General features: G+C 43.7%; 1 non-coding gene across 1 annotated transcript; it reads right to left on the minus strand.

The window, feature by feature from the left end:
• Positions 1-13,723: 13,723 nt before the first annotated feature.
• On the minus strand, positions 13,724-13,798 carry Trnas-cga (transfer RNA serine (anticodon CGA)). The gene has a single exon. It is a non-coding gene; the product is annotated as a tRNA-Ser (tRNA).
• Between the last annotated feature and the right edge of the window lie 1,872 nt (positions 13,799-15,670).

The following is a 15,670-nucleotide window of genomic DNA, read 5'->3' on the forward strand; positions in this document are numbered from 1 at the left end:
CGCAGCGACGCACGGATGCACGCCAAGACCGTAGGATCCTACGCAGTGCCGTAGGGGACCGCACCGCCACTTCCCAGCAAATTAGGGACACTGTTGCTCCTGGGGTATCGGCGAGGACCATTCGCATCCGTCTCCATGAAGCTGGGCTACGGTCCCGCACACCGTTAGGCCGTCTTCCGCTCACGCCCCAACATCGTGCAGCCCGCCTCCAGTGGTGTCGCGACAGGCGTGAATGGAGGGACGAATGGAGACGTGTCGTCTTCAGCGATGAGAGTCGCTTCTGCCTTGGTGCCAATGATGGTCGTATGCGTGTTTGGCGCCGTGCAGGTGAGCGCCACTATCAGGACTGCATACGACCGAGGCACACAGGGCCAACACCCGGCATCATGGTGTGGCGAGCGATCTCCTACACTGGCCGTACACCGCTGGTGATCGTCGAGGGGACACTGAATAGTGCACGGTACATCCAAACCGTCATCGAACCCATCGTTCTACCATTCCTAGACCGGCAAGGGAACTTGCTGTTCGAACAGGACAATGCACGTCCGCATGTATCCCGTGCCACCCAACGTGCTCTAGAAGGTGTAAGTCAACTACCCTGGCCAGCAAGATCTCCGGATCTGTCCCCCATTGAGCATGTTTGGGACTGGATGAAGCGTCGTCTCACGCGGTCTGCACGTCCAGCACGAACGCTGGTCCAACTGAGGCGCCAGGTGGAAATGGCATGGCAAGCCGTTCCACAGGACTACATCCAGCATCTCTACGATCGTCTCCATGGGAGAATAGCAGCCTGCATTGCTGCGAAAGGTGGATATACACTGTGCTAGTGCCGACATTGTGCATGCTCTGTTGCCTGTGTCTATGTGCCTGTGGTTCTGTCAGTGTGATCATGTGATGTATCTGACCCCAGGAATGTGTCAATAAAGTTTCCCCTTCCTGGGACAATGAATTCACGGTGTTCTTATTTCAATTTCCAGGAGTGTATATTGGTTTATGTAGATGTAGATGTAGATGTAGAACATGTCCATCGAGACAGTTTCGTATTTTTGCAGTAACTATTCATCTGTATACTGATATCGTAGGCACATCGTCAGGTACTTAATCAGTTAGGTGACACTGATTTAGACTGCGCACATTAGTAACCGGAACACAGGATGTTTTGTCACCATCATGACACGGTCATACACACAGAGCGATATTACTGAAATAGATTCCGCCCACGAAAGCCCACGCGCTTGTAAGTCAATTGTTGTGTTATTGGATACAGTAAACAATTTTGTACGATATTTTCGAGTAGCCCAGTGGGAATCCATTTAAATTTTGCTACCACAGCTTTGACTGGTGCGGCTTCTGCGACCTACTTATACGTCGATTTATCTCACTAATCTCAACGTGTGTGTTTCAGTATTCTGTCGAATAACTCACGTCCGCCATTATGCGGACTAAGCAGCTTAGAGTTGGACTCAGGTTTCCCACTGAATCGAGTATCCAGCGAGAGGCCGTGGATGGCAACGTCACGTCCCCTAGAACGAATTTACGTAAATCTATATCAAAAAACATGAAAAATATCAGTTTAATCATAATCATATATCTTCGAAAGTTATTCACCGATTCCTTTGAAGTTTTGACATAACGTTCCTTTGGAATATGCCCGTGCTTTTCTATACGTACTGGAGGTCTACATATTATATAAATATACACATTATGTATACAATAAATTTAAATGTAGTATGTGTGGTATATATTTCAATATACAATATGACACTGCCGTAGGTATATAAAAAGCTCGCATGTGTTCGAATGTAACATTGTGTCAAAATTTCAAAGCAAACGCTGAAGAACTGTAACATTGTGTCAAAATTTCAAAAGCAAACGCTGAAGAACTTTCAGAGATTAATGATTTTGAACAAACATTGACATCTATACACATAAAAATGTAAATTTTCGTTTGTTCTTCACCGATTGCCTCGAAGCTTTGGCACAAACGTTGCATATAAAGTCGCCCGTGTTTTTATATACCCATTATTTTGAAATCTATAATATAAAAATAAAAGTGTAATATTTAATAGAGAAACGTTATTACGAAAAACCTCGAAAAGCTCGTCTGATTCAATTCAGATTTTTACACAATACTCTGATGAACATTCGGACACAAATAGCCTAGCCTACAAACTTGAATATATATATAAAATACATTAAGGGGTAACATTTCAAACGCCGGCCGCGGTGGCCGTGCCGTTCTAGGCGCGTCAGTCCGGAACCGCGTGCCTGCTACGGTCGCAGGTTCGAATCCTGCCTCGGGCATTGATGTGTGGGGTGTCCTTAGGTCAGTTAGGTTTAATTAGTTCTAAGTTCTAGGGGACTGATGACCTCAGATGTTGAGTCCCATAGTGCTCAGAGCCATTTGAACCATTTTTTGAACATTTCAAAAAGTGGCGATTTACTTCAAGTTTTATGGACACATGTAGGCTTTAAACAGGGTGCCCCCCCCCCCAAAAAAAAAACACCGACAAACATTACAGAAAGGTTCCTTACACCTAAACAGAAAAAAATGTCAAGGAAACATGGGCTCTGAAAGACATACCTTAAGAGATCTATGAGTGCTAGTTTATCTTCAATAATACGAAACAGATATCTTACTGCGAGGACTTTGCTTTCCATATTTTGGAGGCGGGGGGAGGGGGGGGCGGGGGGAGGGAAGAATGGACCAAAACAAGAAAAACATGTCCTGTTAACATGGGCTTGAAATTGCATGCTTGAAAGCCTATGAGTGCTTGTTCCTCTTCAATACTGTGTAACACATCTCTTCTATTGAACAAGTGCCCATAGGTCTTATCATATGCGTTCTGGAGCCCATATTTACTCGATATTTTTTTCTTATTTTAGTCCGAAGTATGTCCTCCAAAAATATAGAAACGGAGGTGCTTGCAGAAGAGGAGATTGTTTCACAGAGTCGAAGATGAAGAAGTTCTCATAGCTCTCAAGGTTACGCATTTTAGGATCCTTGTTTACTAGACATTTTCTCTTCTGTTGGTCCATTGAACCACAGTTGACGGTTGCCTTCCATACGATTTAGCACCAACAGCGCAGTAAATGTATTCCACTCGCAGTGGTATCAGAACTAATTTTTGCTTACAATCTTTTTTAGTTACCAACAGGCCGCTAACCTGAAGTTGGTGCATTTAATATACATCATTCCTTAAAGTAATATCATCACGGGATCACCGTATGCGGCATACGACGGTTTCATTTCAGCTGTTCAATTTATCTACATCTGCTTGACGAATTGAATTAGGCGTGAATCAGTGCAGTTATAAAGTAGGAATTCGAATGTAAACATAATGAGACATCTATTTACCACTCAAACACATCTGTTTGTATTAACAGTTTAACATTACGTGTTTACATTATTCCAAAACAAAAAAGAACCAAGCATAGTGTACATACAGGACGGTTCTGTTGCATTACAACAGCGGCTCGACGTCGCGACCACCACCGTTGTTACAGACACTCGGCGTTCCACCTGGTGATTCTCCAGTATCTAGTACAGTGGCCAGAACTCGTGCCAGCAGATCTTTCTCTGTCTCTACAGGATTCTCTTCAATTAAACTTTGCATACGACCCCGCGTGAAGCAGTCCATAGGAGTTAAATGCGGCAACAGCAGCGGCCATGGCGTTGGACCACCTCGGCCTGTCCATCTTTCAACATATCGTCTACTGACATGTCCCCGAAGCGCACGCGAGAAGTGAGGTGGTTAACCATCATGTCGAAACCATATTTTCTGATGAACATCCAATGGCACTTCTTCCAAGAACGGGTCCAGTACGTTTTATAGGAAGATCACGTATGCAGGACTAGTTAGCTTGAGTGGGAGGAGGTAAGGCCCAACCACATGGCCGTCCACAATGCGTTAATACCAAACCGGTGCTGAAATCGCTAAAAGTGCTTGGGACGAGGATTTTCGTCTGCCGAGACATGGCTGTTTCATGAATTCATAACACAGTCCTTAGTGAACTTACATTCATCTCTGAACAGGACTCGACGTGGAAACAAGTGTGACTCGATGCAGCGGTGCAGGAACCAAGCGCAGTAACCAAAGCGCTGTGGAAAATCGGCTGGATCCATAGCGTCTACCGTTCGAACCTGATACGAATGTCATTGTTGCTCACTCAGAACGTCCCAGACGATACTGTGACTAACACCCATTGCTTGCAAAATTGCCCGAGTACCCGTTGACGGGTTCTCTTCAAGGTAATGCAACACATCTTTCTCATATTAGGCCGTGAGGCGTTGCGGTGGAACAACACAGTCCTGTCTCCTCACAGTGAAGGTAACGGTTTCGCTGAGCCGCTGCATAACTTCGGCAAAATATTTGTGTGATGGCATGTTGCGTTGCGAAAAACGTTCGTGATACAGCCATCTAACAGTTCTCCATTTACCTCGAGCTTCCCCCTATGCTCTTATAGGTTTCGAAGTGATATTGCATCGACAGGCAATACTGACATTACAAAAACATTTTGTTAGTAGGCTGTTTATGTTTTCTTATTGGCAACGTTACGTAGCGCTCTGTATGAAAATCACTGGCTGTGTTGTGTGCAGTCTGTAGCTAGTTTGCATTGTTGTCTGCCATTGTAGTGTTGGGCAGCGGCAACTGGATGTGAACAGTGCGTAGCGTTGCGCAGTTGGAGGTGAGCCGCCAGCAGTGGTGGATGTGGGGTGAGAGATGGCGGAGTTTTGAAATTTGTTATACTGGATATTATGAACTGCTATATATATTATGACTATTAAGGTAAATACATTGTTTGTTCTCTATTAAGATCTTTCATTTGCTAACTATGCCTATCAGTAGTTAGTGACTTCCGTAGTTTGAATGTTTTATTTAGCTGGCAGTAGTGGCGCTCGCTGTATTGCAGTAGTTCGAGTAATGAATATTTTTGGTGAGGTAAGTGATTTGTGAAAGTTACAGGTTAATGTTAGTCAGGGCCATTCCTTTGTAGGGATTTCTGAAAGTCAGATTGCGTTGCGCTAAAAAATATTGTGTGTCAGTATAAGCACAGTCATGTATAATTTTTCAAAGGGGACGTTTCAATTTTAATCTGAGTGCATACAGATAATAAAATTTCTTTACACGGCTAGTGTGATCATCCTGTGGAGAGAGATAAGAATAACCTTGTAAGAGGCGATGTACTTTGTACACAGGTCTGCAGTTCACGTGAACATTTTTATAAAACAATCACTGTCTCCCTGCTTCCTGCATGACAGTCTTCTTGTGATGTGCTTATGTATCGCCGCTTCCGTGTCTCGCTTGGATTTCTTTACCTCTGTCCACAAACTCCACATGGATAAATTTAAAACGCGATACCACAAGACAAATAACTAGTGCAGAAAATAAGATGTCGGGTCCAAACAAGTCTAGTTTTAATTTGACTACCGATATGTCGATCCCTGTGTTGTCAGTAGCAATGTCTTCTCCGTGTCTTGCTGTTGCATCACTGATGTTGGTAGGCGTAATACATTACAAAATACTAATGACATGAGATTAAGATTATATACGAGTATAGATCCCAGAAATAGCTTTGTAATTCTTAAACAGTTTTTATACTGACATTAGAATTATAAAACTGCCACAGTTCGTCATTTTGTAATATACACTATGTGATCAAAAGTATCCGGACGCCCTAAAAACATACACTCCTGGAAATGGAAAAAAGAACACATTGACACCGGTGTGTCAGACCCACCATACTTGCTCCAGACACTGCGAGAGGGCTGTACAAGCAATGATCACACGCACGGCACAGCGGACACACCAGGAACCGCGGTGTTGGCCGTCGAATGGCGCTAGCTGCGCAGCATTTGTGCACCGCCGCCGTCAGTGTCAGCCAGTTTGCCGTGGCATACGGAGCTCCATCGCAGTCTTTAACACTGGTAGCATGCCGCGACAGCGTGGACGTGAACCGTTTGTGCAGCTGACGGACTTTGAGCGAGGGCGTATAGTGGGCATGCGGGAGGCCGGGTGGACGTACCGCCGAATTGCTCAACACGTGGGGCGTGAGGTCTCCACAGTACATCGATGTTGTCGCCAGTGGTCGGCGGAAGGTGCACGTGCCCGTCAACCTAGGACCGGACCGCAGCGACGCACGGATGCACGCCAAGACCGTAGGATCCTACGCAGTGCCGTAGGGGACCGCACCGCCACTTCCCAGCAAATTAGGGACACTGTTGCTCCTGGGGTATCGGCGAGGACCATTCGCAACCGTCTCCATGAAGCTGGGCTACGGTCCCGCACACCGTTAGGCCGTCTTCCGCTCACGCCCCAACATCGTGCAGCCCGCCTCCAGTGGTGTTGCGACAGGCGTGAATGGAGGGACGAATGGAGACGTGTCGTCTTCAGCGATGAGAGTCGCTTCTGCCTTGGTGCCAATGATGGTCGTATGCGTGTTTGGCGCCGTGCAGGTGAGCGCCACAATCAGGACTGCATACGACCGAGGCACACAGGGCCAACACCCGGCATCATGGTGTGGTGAGCGATCTCCTACACTGGCCGTACACCACTGGTGATCGTCGAGGGGACACTGAATAGTGCACGGTACATCCAAACCGTCATCGAACCCATCGTTCTACCATTCCTAGACCGGCAAGGGAACTTGCTGTTCGAACAGGACAATGCACGTCCGCATGTATCCCGTGCCACCCAACGTGCTCTAGAAGGTGTAAGTCAACTACCCTGGCCAGCAAGATCTCCGGATCTGTCCCCCATTGAGCATGTTTGGGACTGGATGAAGCGTCGTCTCACGCGGTCTGCACGTCCAGCACGAACGCTGGTCCAACTGAGGCGCCAGGAGGAAATGGCATGGCAAGCCGTTCCACAGGACTACATCCAGCATCTCTACGATCGTCTCCATGGGAGAATAGCAGCCTGCATTGCTGCGAAAGGTGGATACACACTGTACTAGTGCCGACATTGTGCATGCTCTGTTGCCTGTGTCTATGTGCCTGTGGTTCTGTCAGTGTGATCATGTGATGTATCTGACCCCAGGAATGTGTCAATAAAGTTTCCCCTTTCTGCGACAATGAATTCACGGTGTTCTTATTTCAATTTCCAGGAGTGTACGTTTTTCATATTAGGTAGAACGAGGAGCAGGAAATGTGTAGCACACTTCAACCGAGGCCATGAAACCTAGGAATGTACTAAGTGTTAGGAAGAAGGAAGTGCTGCTGCTAGGTAGTACCCATAGGCGAAGTGTAGGCCCTCACTTACAGGAAACTTTAGGGGCAGCGTACCAGGCCACCAGTATCTTCAAGCCAAATGCAGGACTAAGTCATGTGATAGAGGACCTAGGGTCTTTATGTAAGGACTTTACAAAAGTGGACCATGTAGTGATAATGGGTGGGCGGGAAACAGTTTGGACAGCGATGGGGCATATGACATAAGTGGTGACCTGGACAAGATAGCTTCCCAGACTCATGGCACCAACGTACACTTTGTTGAGCTGTTCCGGCGTTATGATCGACCACACCTTGATGGAGCTGTGAGGCGAATCGATGTCGGGCTAGAGATGGCTCTGAGGACAGCCAACTTTGCTCATGTTTCTCTGGTGCCCGTCGGGACTATCAACAGATGGGGTTTCACTAGGCATCGCCTACACCTAAACAGGACTTGGAAGGGAAGATTGGTACAGCTGATTCATGAAAGTATAGGGGGTGGATCTCGGGCCACACATGGTCAAATACCTGTTGTCATAGGTAGGAAAAGTTGGTCTTTTTGGGATAAATCCAGACAACAGGTTCCCCTGCCTAAAGAGTATCTCCAGCAGTTTAAAAAATACTCAAACAATCGCTCACAAAACAGATTTTAATACTTCAAATATCACATATACCAGATGTCACAAAGAAAAACAAACAATTGGAAAGAGTAACATGGGGCATTTTACAGACTTAACAATCCTCCATTAAAACATTCAATCAATAAAAAATAAAATACAACTATTACAAGTTGAGCTCCAATCTTTGAACTGCACAGTAGTTTGTATTACTGAGCACTGATGTAGAGACACAGAAATCCAGCATGTAGTATTATCATTGTATGAAAGGCAAACTCTTACTGCACAACTACTTCAAGGGGCGGAGGATCATATATTTATATCAGAAAAGGAACACAGTTCAATCATGACCTCAGTACAGTAAGTGAAGACATACACTTTTAAATATCAGCTATTGAATTAACAGAGCTTGATATCACCAAGAAATACAAAGGTCAACATAATTCTGTGTGAGGATATTAACATCAACACTAATATCATAAATGAATCCAGCAGCACCTTCATAAACATCGTTCAAAGTTTTGGCATGTCCCTATTGGTCAATAGTGCAACAAGGACTACTACCATATCTGCATCAGTAATTGAGCTTGTGGCCACGAATATGGACAGGGAAAAATGTGATGTAGCTGAAAAAGATCTTGGACTACCACACCCTCTGTCAACTATCAACAGTAAAATCAGGCATCGAATCATTCCCTAAACTACAAGCCTACAAACGACATCTATCAGAAATCAAAATAAAAGATTTTTCAAAAGAGTTAGAAAAACAAAGCTGTGATGAAGTGTATAAGGAAACATGAATATGAAATTCTCTAAATTCTCCACATTGTTTAAATTGAAATTTGGAAAGGCATTTCCAAAAGTATGCATGTCTGTCCAAAAATCTCACAAAAACATTGGGATAACAACAGGTATTAAGAAGTCCTCCCATACACTTAAACACCTCAGTTCCCTGAAAAAGATTCAGAATGATCCAGAATTCTTAAATTTCTATCATAGATACAAAAAGATCTATAGAAAGGTGCTGATTGTTGCAAAAAAGTCGTTTAATGACAAAATAATATATAATGCAGAGAATAAAAGCAAAGCAGTCTGGGTGGTTATAAAAAAGGAAATGGGGACAGGCAAACAAATGCAGAATAACATACTGCTAAGGGATAGGGATGTAATAAATGATCCACAACAGCAAACTATGTAAACGAGCATTTTTCAAGTATTGCAGAGAAGTTACAGCAAAAATTCCCCAAAACAAAAATAACAACTGTAAATAATGTTGCACTAAATATAATGATGTTACTTTTAACCACAGAGAATGAAAATAAAACTGTTCAAATAAAAGGTCAATAGGCTTAGATGAAGTACCACTGTGTGTACTGAAACAATGCGTAGGGACTATACAAGGCCCCATAACAAATATAATAAATGAATCCTTCACATCAGGGACATTTAGAGCAGTTAAAATAGGCAAGAGTTGTACCTTTGCTTAAGAAAGGTAATGCAGCAGAAATAGAGAATTACTGGCCCATTTTCCTGCTGTCAGCATTGTCAAAAATAATAGAAACAATTATGAAAGAGAGATTAATGAATTACCTGAATAAATACAATCTTTTAAGGTTTGGTTTCTGAAGTAGCAAAAATACTGAGTCAGCCATAGTAGAATTCACAAAAGTTGTACTTGATGCTCTTGATAAAGATGAGTGTGTCACAGGCATATTTTTGGATTTTTCGAAGGCGTTTGACACAGTCAACCAAAAGATTCTGTTAAATAAATTAGAGGCATTAGGAATAAGAGGGGCAGTTAATGGCTGGTTTCGATCATACCTAACAGATAGGGTACAAAGAGTAGAGATAACACATGCTTAAAATAGATCTAAACATTTAGTAAAACACTTATGAGAATCAAAACACATTATTATAGGGTTTCCACAAGGAAGCATATTAGGACCATTACTGTTCCTGATATACGTCAATGACTATCCCGCTAGTGTTACTAATTGTGAAAAAATCCTCTTCGCTGATGACAGCAATATTATAGTCACTGAGAAAACAAGAGAATTCATTTCTGAGAAAGCAAATGAAATTCTCAAGGAAGTTTATTATTGGTCAATAACCAATAAAGTGACACTGGATATAAAGAAAACTAAGGCCATGAATTTTAGTTTGAAGAGGAAAAAATGACCATGCTAAATTAAATGTAGATGGCACCTCTGTAGACTGTGTAACAAATGCAAAATTTATATGAATGAATATTGATTCTCAGTTGAGTGGTGTGAACACACAAAGGTACTTGCAAACAGAATGTCATCAGCATGTTATGCCCTTAGAATGTCATCAGCATGTTATGCCCTTAGAATCCAGAGCCTTTTAGTTACATATTATTCATATGTACACTCAATTCTTAGCTATTGTATTCTTTTTTGTGAAACAAAGGCACAAAATATGAACACAATTTTCAAACTACAGAAAAAAGCCATAAAAATAATAACCAATAATACTAGTCGAGCTCATTGTAAAGATCTGTTCAAAACACTAGGGATTTTAACTGCTCCATGTGAATACATTCACCAGTCAGTTGTACACATAAAAAATAACACTGATAATTACTGCACAAACAGCTCTGTCCATGACCATGCAACAAGAAATAGACTCAACTTACATTTACCAAGAAAAATTAACTTAAAACTCAAAACAACATTTTCTACCAGGGAATAAAAGTGTACAAGAAATTGCCAAAAGAGATTGAAGAAATTGCAAAAATATACTTATTTAAAAATGCAGCTGAAACTTTCCTGTTACGTAAAACATTTTATACATTGAAGGATTACTTAAATAAGAAAATGTTATACAAATAAATAATTATAATGATTATAAAACATCCAACATTCCACGTAACATCTTCACTTTGCTTTTTCCCTCCTTGATTCCTTTCTAGAAATACTTACCACCAGGCTACATATAGCACAATACCAACACCCTCTTTCAGAGCTCAACATCTCACTCATTATGGAGGGATGCTGACTCAGTTTTTCAGGATACCAAATAGGAAGCTGCGGTACGGAAAATGGCCCAGAGATCACCAGTGTGTGTGTGTGTGTGTGTGTGTGTGTGTGTGTGTGTGTGTGTGTGCGTGTGTGTGGTAATTGAAGTGTTATGAAACAATGTGTGTATAGTGTGTGCACTGATTGATAGTGAGATATGAGTGAACAGTGTGGCATTACATTATTTAATAAGTTATTTGTAAGAAATGTATTGTATACCAGGAGTAAATCTGACAATTGCCTGTAACTAGAATTCTGTAAATATATGTGTATATGAATTAGCTTATTTTAAATTGATCTAAACTAGTAAATACTTTGACAAGGGGGCACGTACAGCACAAAAGCGTGCAGGCCGACCTCGTCTGTGGACTGACAGAGACTGCGACAGTTGAAGAGGGTCGTAATGTGTAATAGGCAGACATCTGTCCAGGCCATCACAAAGAATTCCAAACTGCATCAGGATCCACTGCAAGTTCTATGACAGCTAGGCGGGTGGTGAGAAAACTTTGATTTCATGGTCAAGCGGCTGCTCATAAGCCACACATCACGCCGGTAAATGCCAAACGACGTCTCGCTTGGTGTATTGAGCGTGTACACTGGGTGATTGAACAGTGGAAAAACGTTGTGTGGAGTGACGAATCACGGTGCACAATGTGGCGACCCGATGGCAGGGTGTGGGTGTGGCGAATACCCAATGAACGTCATCTGCCAGCGTGTGTAGTGCCAACAGTAAAATTTAGGAGGCAGTGGTGTTACGTTGTAGTCATGTTTCTCATGGAGGGGGCTTGCACCCCTTGTTGTTTTGCGTGGCAGTGTCACAGCACAGGCCTACATTGATGTTTTAAGCACCTTCTTGCTTCCCAGTATTGAAGTGTAATTCTGGGATGGCGATAGCATCTTTCAACACGATGGAGCACCTGTTCATAATGCACTGCCTATGGCGGAGTGGTTACACGACAATAACAGCCCTGTCATGGACTGGCCTGCACAGCGTCATGACCTGCATCCTATAGATAAGATGTTATGCAACGCCGACTTCGTGCCATGCCTCACTGACCGACATCGATGCCTCTCCTCAGTGCAGCACTCTGTGAAGAATGGGCTACCATTCCCCAAGAAACTTTCCAGCACCTTATTGACCGTATGCCTGCGAGAGTGGAAGCTACCATCAAGGCTAAGGGTGGGCCAACACCGTACTGAATTCCGGCATTACCGATGGAGGGCGCCACGAACTCGTAAGTCATTTTCAGCCATGTGTCCTTATGCTTTTGGTCATATAGTGTATTGCGCCAACCAGCATGAGTGGTACCATAGCAAGACATGCAAAAGACATTGCTATTGACAACACCAGAATCGACATATCGACAGTGAAACCGAAACTAGCTTTGTTTTGACGGCCATCTTGTTTTCTGCGCTGCTAATTTCTCTTGTGTTATCGTGTTTCAAAGTTACCCTTGTGGGTTTGTGAAAAATTATGAAGAAGTCCATACGAGCCACGTTAATGACGATACCTCAGCGCATCAAGGGAAGAATGCCACGCACAGAAATAAAGTGAATTATTGTTTTATAAATATTTTCAGCGAACCAGTATACACAGTGACGTCGCCTTTTGCTAGGTTGTCGTTCCCTTTCTCCACAGGATGGCCACCGCAATCATGTATAAAAACTTAAATATCTGTATACACTTATGGTAAACGTTTTTGTAATGCCAGTATATCCTGACGATTAGGTAACACATTGAAATACGGCGCCTTATAAAGTTGGTGGTGCAGAAGGTTTGTCATTGGTACCGGTACTTGAAAACCTCTTCATACAAGCGACTTAACCAACGTTGGTTTCCGTAACTTGAAACCGACTGTCAGTGAGAAATCTGTAACAATCTCCCTCTGGACCAAAGTCAGCGTCCTGTGGCAGAAAGGTGTGGCAGGGAATTAAATTTTGTGAGTTATCTCCTTAAACTGTCCAGAGTAAACTAATGAAAAGAAGAAACAGTGATGTTTTGATTTTGTCCAGGGCCGGCCTTTGCGGACGAGCGGTTCTAGGCGCTTCAGGTTCGAATCCAGCCTCGGGCATGGATGTGTGTGAAGTCCTTAGGTTAGTTAGGTTTAAGTAGTTGTAAATTCTAGGTGACTGATGACCTCAGATAGTGCTCAGAGCCATTCGAATCATTTTGTCCAGGGCGTGTGTCTGAATGCATTATCTACTTCTTTTTTCCAACTGCAATTTACTTCACTACTTTCAGTAAAGAGAATGCTATTCCGTCACTTCTTTGGGATGCTACATTCTCACTCCAGAAAAACATGTTGGAGGCCTTGGTTGGGCATCTATGAATACCGAAATTATACATCACTGTTTCTAAAATGAAATGGGGTCTCTGCAGTTCGCACGAGAGTAGGCAAAGTCTGTTGCAGATCAAACGCTATAACACAAATTTCACAGTCTGCCTGTTAATTGGAGTGGTATCCTCTTTAAACATGTTGTATGCACTAAGTGCCTTAGATGGGTGTAATCACACACTTAACTGAGCACCACGGAGCACAAAAAAAAAAAAAAAAATTGATGCTTTGAGCTTTTTGCCCATATGGAAGTGAACATCAGAGAAGTCGGTGGGACAGCTTCTCGTGCGTAGTGTGGTGCGAAAAGTGATGTCATATGGTGAAGTTAGTGCTTCACGACAGAACCACAGGCCAAAGACGGTCGCTGCCACTTACAAGCACGAACGAGAGAGGTCGACGAAGACACGTCCTTAAGAAGTTCCGCAAGGCGCCACTGCTGCAAGTCTACTTACGTCAAAGCGCGGCGCCGCTCGCCAACTCTAGTAACAGTCTCAACGTATTAAACTTCTTGGCAGATTAATACTGTGTGCCGGGCCGAGACTCGAACTCGGGACCCTTGCCTTTCGCGGGCAAGTGCTCTACCAACTGAGCTACCCAGGCACGACTCACGCCCCGTCCTCACAGCTTTACTTCTGCCAGTACCTCGTCTCCTACCTTCCAAACTTTACAGAAGCTCTCCTGCGAACCTTGCAGAACTAGCACTCCTGAAAGAAAGGATATTGCGGAGACATGGCTTAGCCACAGCCTGCGGGACGTTTCCAGAATAAGATTTTCACTCTGCAGCGGAGTGTCCGCTGATATGAAACTTCCTGGCAGATTAAAACTGTGCGCCGGACCGAGACTCGAAGTCTGGACCTTTGCCTTTCGCGGGCAAGTGCCCTTCCAAAGGTCCCGAGTTCGACTCTCCGTCCGGTACACAGTTTTAATCTGCCAGGAAGTTTCATATCAGCGCACACTCCGCTGCAGAGTGGAAATCTCATTCTTGTCTCAGCGTAGTTCACACCCAGGAGCGAGTTGGTGTCGCTAGTCAGAACAGATACTAAAGTTCAGATTGAAATACAACAGATTTTATATAATTGCGTAGGCTTCCGCGGCCAGAGTCAGTCGACATAAAAGTTATCTGGGATTGGTACCGCGTCATAATGTGAAAACTACTGCTGCTATAGAAAAACCAACGTTTCGGCCACGATTGCAGCGGCCTTCTTCTGGGTTTAGACGCCGTTGGTTTTTCTATAGCAGCAGTAGTTTTCACATTATGACGCGGTACCAAACCCAGAAAACTTTTATGTCGACAACAGATTTTGATTGTCATGCTGGACTCAGAATATTTCTGTGAATGAGAATTATTCAGTACAAAACTTCGAACAGCGGCGACAGCAACAGTGTTATTACACTGAGTGTGTTTGCAGACTGTATTATGTGTTATGGTTTCACATATTCATATGGATGTTTTCAAAAGAGAAGTATTATAACACATATCAAAATCAACGCCAGCGTGTTTTAGATCCTTTTGTATAATACTCTCAAGCTTATACGAATGTTATCGAATATTAACGAAATTTACTTTGAAGTTTCTAGAATATTCTCGAACGCAAAAGTACACTGCGTCCACTGGCTTTGGCACACCCATCGGTACCGACCGACAGCCGTGTCGTCCCCTGCCAGTGCCGTCACTGGGTGTGGTATGGAGGAGCGTGGGATCGCCACACCGCCCTTCCGGCCTTTTCCAGTTTTCGTCACTTAGGGCCGGTACCATGTACTCCGATACAGGCCACCCAAGGAAAATTCATGGCTGCGTGGCTTGACTCGAGCCCACATCATTCGAATGACAGTCGGCCGTGCCGACCACTGAGTTATGGAGGGAGAGTGTGCTGAAATACAGCCGGGGAGCGGCACGTATCGCACTGATACGCACTCAGGAGAAAACCGTCGTGTTAAAAAAAAATGAGTTATGCAATGTACTGTCGTCAGAGCAAGAACTCATGAGAAATGGCATCCGATGATAGGGAGAAATTTTGCAAACAAAGACTTGTGTGAGCGAAGCAGCCAAAAACTTCACAGCTAAACAAACAAATTAGTGAGCCAGGTGAAAAATTTTAATACATTGACATAATAATGAAACGCGACGAAAACGAAAACGTTCCAACAGGATACGTCTGACTAACGACCTATTTGCATTCTTCCTGCAACGCTTTGTTTTTGAACGCAGGTTGCTTTTATTCAGGATTACAGTACAGTATATTATTTTCCACTCTTTTGACTACAAAACTCTGTTTTTCAACATAACCTCCGCCACCTTAGTGTGAGGACCTGTATTCCCGAATGTTAGCGCTCTACTGGCCGACGTCGGAGGCAACGTCTTGCTTCTTTCTGCATCGGTAAGCTCACTATCATCTGTGTATTGCTTCCCCTTCATTGGGCCAAACAGGTGGAATTCGGAAGGTGCGAGGTCAGGGTTCTAGGATGGATGAG

The sequence above is a fragment of the Schistocerca cancellata genome, chromosome 6 (genome assembly GCF_023864275.1).
Source record: "Schistocerca cancellata isolate TAMUIC-IGC-003103 chromosome 6, iqSchCanc2.1, whole genome shotgun sequence".
In the NCBI taxonomy this organism is placed as follows: Eukaryota; Metazoa; Arthropoda; class Insecta; order Orthoptera; family Acrididae; genus Schistocerca; species Schistocerca cancellata.